Here is a 7,949-nt window from a genome sequence, read left to right on the forward strand (position 1 = left end):
TTGTACGTCTCCATATGTCTCATAGTGAAGACACCACAGTCAAATCCGTTTTGAAGAGTTCTCCAATCCATTTCCTTTCGAATTATGCTTGCTGTTTCCAAGTTTGTTATCCACTCTTTTTGTCGTATCTTGTCTTTTAGGTATAGAACTAGAACTCTTCGCTATAATCACGATAAAAAATCATATTAGTACCTAGTCATTATAATATATAGTTGTTTTTGTATATAAAGCTAAGTATTCAAGAATTACCAGCTTTTCGGGGCGCCCACGGTAGCGTTTGCTAAACGATTCGTCAAACCAAGAGTTATCAATTAACTCAATTTCGCCATTTTTCAAGTGAAAGCATAGGCACCAGAAATGATCAGATAGTAGTACTGGAATGAAGATAAGATCCACTGTGTCAACTTTCTTGACCTGATACTTAGACAGTATATCGTCTAGGCTTGGTGCAAATACTTTTAATCGATCATTGTCTGTGTATTTTGGCCCAAACATTTCGTCAGGCTGCAAAAATTATGGTGATTTTTTTCCATCTGTCCATTAAGCTTAAACAGGCGTGATTATCATATAGCATGCTTGGTTAACCTTAAACATGTGTGCATTAACTTTCAACATGCGTGATTATCATATAGCATGCTTGGTTAACCTTAAACATGTGTGCATTAACTTTCAACAGGCGTGATTATCATATAGCATGCTTGGTTAACCTTAAACATGTGTGCATTAACTTTCAACATGCGTGATATCATATAACTTGCGTGATTACAATTCAATATGTGTGATTTAACATAGTAAAATACATACATGCGTGATTATTATGGAAAAACTTACAATCATTGTACTTGGCAAGAACAGCCTGTAGGTTGATGATTTTTTGTCCCTTTTTTTCTCTTCAAAGTTTAACACATCTACAAACGCGTCCACTCCATTTGAAGCTATGTATTGCGATGGGTGAAAGCTTTCAAAAATGATTTTTAGTGTTTCGACTCCCTTTTCAGACTTGTATATCAATGAGCTGTTGTTTAAAACCAAAAAGGACAGTTTAAAAAGAGATCAAGATTTTAAGCGGTTTAAAAGAGACAAAACATCTTACCCAATATCTCCGACTGGAGCTAAGAGGTAACAGATGATCGTCTGGTCACGTTCCAGAAATGGCTCATATAAGCTGGTTATCCTGTTGCAGTAAGGTGATCTGTATGCGTCACCTAATTCTGCCATTCGTTTTTCGTTCTTTTCCCTCAACATTCTGCCATTCGTTTTTCGTTTTTCTTTTTGTTAGCAGACATGGGAGTTTTTTTGCTTACTTTCATTTGTTGTTTGTAGGATGGGAGCCAATCTTAAAAGCGTCTCCACCGACTGCATTTCTGAATCCGTCACTTCATCTGTTTCTTTAGCGGATGTGGTGGGAGGCATTTCTTTACCATAGACGTCAGGGTTTATCTTTTCAAGCTCATTCAACATTGACTCGGTTATTGTATTCAGACTTTGTGCTTTTTGCTGACTGGACTCTGCTAAATTTACAGCTTGGTCCATTTGGTGTACCACATCTGCTTGTGTCACTGTTTGTATGTTCGAGTAGGTTAATTTTTTTGTAAACACAAGTTAGAATACGGTTAATAATTTAGCAATGATCGTATTTGTTACCTTCTGTCGTATGCTTGTATACACCTGGTTCGATGGTTTGTAATGCAGCCAGGCATGAGTCTGAAATACCCCCATCATCATATGTCATATTATCAACATCATGACATCCTATAAAATCACGAACGTTTTGTCATTATTGAACTTAAATTACCGTTAATCTTAAGAAATAACACAAATTCTTATCTACCTTTTCTTTTTCCTGTGTTTTCATCTTCCACGGTTGCATCTCCATCCCCTCCTAACTCTTGAATTGTATCGCCACCCTCTACAACTTTGTTTTGAAATGCCTCATCACCTCCAGAACTTACTTAATCAGTCGTCACGGTATTTTTAACTGCATCATCCCATCTTTTACACATTCTCATTATATCTGGATCCCAGAAACACTTTTCCTTTGCGTCCGTAACGATATTGTTCATTTCCGTAACCAGAGAAATGTATTTATTTATATTCCTGTCCATTGTTTTCAACAACAGCTGCAGAATTGGAGTTTTAATAATATCATGCATTATTATCTATCTAAGTAGCATAATTTTTATTTTTATATATGTTCTCGTCCATTTTGTTAATCATGGGCTTTATTTCAAACTAAATTTAGTTCAATTTTTTCCTTTTCAGAAGACCATAGCCCAATGTTACTCCTAATAAATTGGCCCAAACAGCCCAATGTTTCTCCTCAGAAATTGGCCCAACAGCTTAATCTCCTGTGTAGTCTATATCATTCGAAGCCCATTCCACTATTTATGAAATCAAGACTTATGCTAACGGGCCTCTTGTTCCAGTGATCTATATTGGGCTTAGTTATAGCCTAAACACCACAAATAAAAATCGAGCCACTATAGCATGCCATGCAAACAACAACATGGTCTTCACTAACTGGACCCAGTTATAGTAATACAAAAGCCTGACTCAAATCATGCGTTATTAATTTCTTAAACTAAAATGCGTTATTATTTTTTTAAACTAGCGTGATTTTTAGTATTGTACAGGCGTTATTTTTCTAATATCATAAACAAGCATTCTACTGTAATATGAGGTTCTTAAAGCATGCGTTATTAATAATATCATAAACAAAAATCCAAAAGAGTGTACCTTCTTATTTTTGTTTGAGGCTTCCCGCGCAGCATCATCATAGATCACCCCGGTTAGTTGAAGCGGAGTGGATCAGTAGTCAAGTTCTTTTTGTGTTTGTGACCCGATGCCCATATCTTCTAGGTTCAACTCTGAAATATGTTCACTAGGATTCTAGCCCTCAAACCAATTGGTAGTTGATGGTACGTAACATTCGTCGATTGAATCTTCACCAGCCTGGTTTCTTCTTTTGTAGACCTTTGTGGTATCCACTGGTGGTATTGTGAAATCCTCCGTATCTGTAGTAGGCTGATCGGTGGTATTGTGAAATCATCCGTATCTGTAGTAGGCTGATCTATCGTTTCAAATGCGGTGAGGTTTTCTTGTACTGCAGTAGCCTCGTGTAATGGGATGTTGTCAGTGATCAGGTCCGTCAATAACGTCGAAGTTTGTTGATTTACGTTTTCGAATGGCGTTGTCGGAGCCTGTTCATTTTAATGATCATCGCTATTGATGTCCGAGGCAGTCGCATGTTGTTGATCCTAGAGATTGTCATGCGTTTCTTCGTCTTTGTCAACTTCATCATAATCTTCAACATCTGACAGCGGCCCATTGTCGTATAAATACTCTTCCATGTCGTCGATCATACCAGATATTATATACTTTATGACAGGCAGTTCGACAACTTCATTGAAAATTTTGTGCCTTTTGTTGAAATCATAGGTGTATAGAAGCTACATATAATTGTTTAAAAAAAACCAAATTACTACTAACAATAGTGTATTAGCTTACACATTAAAGATGTTTACAAAACATACTGTTAGAAATGCAACCGGTCCATTGTATTGTGGGTCCAGTTTTTCCAACCTTGTCTAGTTCGTTTAAGCGATTCTAAAACAAACGAGCACTAATCCAGCTTCGAAATGCCTTCCTCTTTGTCAATGGCAAGTAGAAAACTTTGTTTAACCGTTGTTGACTTTGTAATCTCTACAAACAACGTGTTCCAGTAGGCTAAAAAATTTAACTTGAATAATCTGCCGTCATTTGTTTGTTTTTTATAGCTTTTGCAACTAATGTATGAGTAATTCTGTTGGTGTCTGGCCATTGGTTTTTGAACTGATCAATAGTTGTCTCGACCCCTTGAGTAGCAGTATTTTTTTCAACTATCTCTCCTTTCCGAGGCTTATTTTTTTCCCGTACTGGATTTTGTCCTTTAGGAATACAAAACACATCATGTACTGAATCTCTTGTGATTTGTATCTTATGATTTCCGATGTTTAGTGTGTTGTATTGCTCGTCATAGTTTCGTACGAGCCAATAACCTAGACGTGTGCTTATATGATTAACCTTTATATCAAGAACATGACCAAATCCAATGCTTTTCACATCCGCTACCTGTGCTTTTGTAAATTGTCTTACTGTATCCAAGAAACCTGAAGGACTACACCTAAGGCTTATTACATCATGATGATATTCATAGTACGGTCTTGGTTCCGTCCTAATTGGTTCCGATTTGTTAATCGTCTGTTTACCCATTGTAGGATACATCTGCTTGTCTTGTTTCGATGGTTTCTTTTTTGTGGGCTCCTCAAAGTCATCATCATCTTGGTCAGTTAAAGTCTTTGCCCTCTTTTTTTGTGTTTTCGGCCGTTTTGCCTATCAAGTCTTTAATTGGTGCTTCAAAATCATCATCATCTTCAAGATTTAGTTTCTGTTGCTTTTTATTTAACTTTAACTTGCGAGGTTTGTTTGTTATCATCAGCAACCCCTACATTCATATTTCAAAACAAAATAAATCAAGCAAATTACCTTTTTCATATAACAACAGGCGTTATTATTTTCATTGGTTGTGCTACAACAGATCTTATACAACAGGCGTTATTGTTTTCATTGGATGCGTTATTATTTTCATCCAACTCCACCAAAATTATGCTTAAAAACGGATGAAAACAAAGGACAAGGTAGATCAAAAGCCCCAATATCAAAATTTAACCTAATACAACATTCGTTAATTGTTTAAACAAAAGGCAAGTTAGATCAAAGAGAGAAAGCCCCAATATCAAAACTTAACCTAATACAGGGGACGGGGGGATGATCAATCTAATACCGCTAGTTCATATCAATCAATCGTCTAATATCAATCAATCTAATACCGCTAGTTCATATCAATCAATCAATATCAAATAACTCTAGTTCATATCAAATAACGCTAGTTCATCAAACCCTAGTATTTGGATTTTTTTAGAAGAAACCTGGATTTATGCTGGTAGAGTGCACCGGATCGTTGCGTTTCTTGCTCCTCTTCACTCGTTTAGCTTCAATTTTTGTTCAAGATACAATAAAACCACCTATCAGTATGAGATTTTCTACTACTAAAATCGTGTGATTAAAGAAGAAAACAAATCGACGAGCAGATGATTTAATCGATACCTCCTAATGCTGTAATCGTCATTCCTCAGTTCAAATCGATACTCGTTTCTTGTTCACCGCTCTCGTTTAGCTTCTGTCGAAACCGCCTTTCAAACTTCAACGACAATTTTGGGGTTCTAATTTTGTATTTTGACTAGAAGAATTCCCGCTCGCGCGCTGCGCGAGGGGCACTGACACTCTTTTTTTTCTCTTTCGTGGCCGGGGAAGGGAGTTGTTGCTGCCTGTTGCCAATCCATGTCCTCTGTTAACATGAGGTTCATGGTGATGTCGCTTGACCCCGGACCTTGCTGCCTGGGGTATTGCACCTGCATAAGAACGAGTTAGAAGAAAAAAAATAAGGAATCATCATTACACGCATGAAAGGGTAAACCAAAATGGAACTTTCAGAAAAATAATAAAAGCATACTCAATTTGCGGAAAAACTCAGAGTCGCCCGATAACAACTTAGAAGACATGCTTGTCGTTGCACAATTCACAAGAGAATCCTTTCCAAGGTTGTCAACCTAGACAAAAAAAAAACAAAAGAACCCTTAAGATCATCATAAGATAACGTAAAATCTATAGCCTCTTCAACATAAATATATGAAAATCCAATTATAGCAGACGTACTTTTGCTGTATTTGAACCTTGTCAATCACACCAACTTAAGCCTCTAGATACCTATTAACATACTTGCAATCGTCTAAAAGATTGGTCTTAAATTTACAAATCAAATCAACCCCATTTAAATGTAAATACTATCCATCATGCATGATATGTTAAATTAAGCACACAAGCTGAAGACATAGGTACATCTGCAGATGCAAAATCAAATTTCAATCAACACAATGCACATTAGAAACATCACAACAAAAGTTTATTAAAGTTGACCTTTTCTCATAGGGGGACCTCACCGTCTACTAAACGCAACCCTTAATGTCGATTTGAGCTTACAATAAAAAAAGCCAATTTTTAAAACTGGCAGAAATAGCAATCATCAACTGTAGTGTAGACGCATCTGTCGATTTGAGTTTACAATAAAAAAAATCCAATTTTTAAAACTGGCTAAAATAGTGATCTTAACTATAGTGTTGACACATCTGTAAGTAACTAATTCAGCAACAATCTGCACTATACCATCTTCTACAAAGAAAAAACAAAGACCAAAATTCATTTTGCTCAAGTCACTAAAGAAGGTATAGCAGCTATACAAAGCAAATACAATTGGGAAAACCAAAAATACAAACTTTAGACACCATTATTGAGAGTGAACCATGGTTTTGAAGTTGGAACCTCTTTCACACGACACAAATTTATCACTATAAGAAGTTTTAGACACTGATTTTCTTAAAATCAAACGACCACCAACTCCCAAATGGAGATTGATTTCAGATAAATTGTGAAAATGCAGACAATAAACATATCTTCAAGGTCTTCTGGCCCTTCTCAGATCCAGTCGTAACACTGTTTCCTGCTGAAATCGCCTTCTTTTATTTTCGATGCCGCAACCTAGTTCATTACCCCGCCTGAATCGCCTTCTCTTCTTTTCGCCGTCCCAACTTAGTTCATAACCCCATGGAGGTGTGTCTTAGATAGCCAATTCATGTGACTGAAACTGGAAAAAGTTAAATTTGAAATTTTATATAACCCACTTTCTTGCATATAAACATATATATAAGTTTAGTTGACCTGAGTTTAATTCACAGAGATATCCCAAATTAAGACATCATGTGCTGTAAGTGTTGTAGTTAAATTGTGCATGCAATATGCAAATGTTTCTACTGTGCAAAATAATTTATACTTAAACAGATAAAAATACAAATGAATATACGGAGAGAAATGAGAGTGTAAAATTTGAGCACTCACCATGGATGTTCTTCGTGCAAGCCTTCTTCTTCTTCCATGAGCTAACGACCCCTTTGTATTTCTCCTCGAATAAAAGATAAGTTTCATAAATTTAAAAATCAAAGATAATATAAACAATAAAAATCATGGTGCTCATACACATAATTGTAGATATAGAAGAATCAAATTCTCACAAAACTCTAGAAAAAAAATGAACAGTCGCAAAAAATGAGCATTCGCAAACCTGGAGTGACGATTCAGGGAATCAGTTGCCGCTTTCGATTTCTTTTGTCGCAGGAGCTGGATTTGGGGCAGGGCAGTAGTTATCGGTGGGTGGATGACATGTGTGTTGTTGTTCCAAAGAAACTACCGTATACCAATGGTGATGACCGGCAGATATAGGTGACCAAAAACTGGAAACCGAAACTGTAGCCAAGATCGACACAAATTATTATTATATATAATTTGAGAAGAAGATATAGCCAGGTAATTTGATAGATTAAATTGACGATTTTAAGCTTTTGATAGCATAATTACGTTTTTGCCACCGCTTCTCATCATCAATTTAATCACGCTTTAATCACCCTGATCTGATGGTCAGGATAGTAACGTACGGTAATGTACGATTACTCGTAATGTATGATAACCATTCTCTATATAGATAACTTGTTAATAGTTACAGTTTATCCTCTTATAAAGACAAACAACCCATGATTACTAAACGGTCATAACTTTTTTGTATGTTAATATCTTTAAAAAAAACTACACCATAAAACCGAGTATTTTATTTTCTTTAATTTGAGCATAGTATTGTCATAATTTCTTATGTTAAAAAATTGATTTGTTATGTGATTATGAGTATCTAAGGGCGAGCATTAACGGAAACCGAACCAAAAACAGACGAAACCACCCGAAATCAACTAAAAACTGAATTAACTGAAAACCAATTAATCGAAACCGAATTAACCACAACTGGTTAT

The 7,949-nt window shown here is 36.0% G+C and overlaps 1 long non-coding RNA gene across 1 annotated transcript; it reads right to left on the reverse strand.

Annotated features, from left to right (window-relative positions):
* Positions 1 to 6,268: 6,268 nt before the first annotated feature.
* LOC110927928 lies at positions 6,269 to 7,413 on the reverse strand. Its single transcript, XR_002586012.2, has 3 exons — positions 7,214 to 7,413; positions 6,991 to 7,051; positions 6,269 to 6,739 (listed from the first exon to the last, which is right to left on the reverse strand). It is a non-coding gene; the product is annotated as an uncharacterized LOC110927928 (long non-coding RNA).
* Positions 7,414 to 7,949: the final 536 nt, after the last annotated feature.

Source organism: Helianthus annuus, chromosome 3 (assembly GCF_002127325.2).
Source record: "Helianthus annuus cultivar XRQ/B chromosome 3, HanXRQr2.0-SUNRISE, whole genome shotgun sequence".
In the NCBI taxonomy this organism is placed as follows: domain Eukaryota; kingdom Viridiplantae; phylum Streptophyta; class Magnoliopsida; order Asterales; family Asteraceae; genus Helianthus; species Helianthus annuus.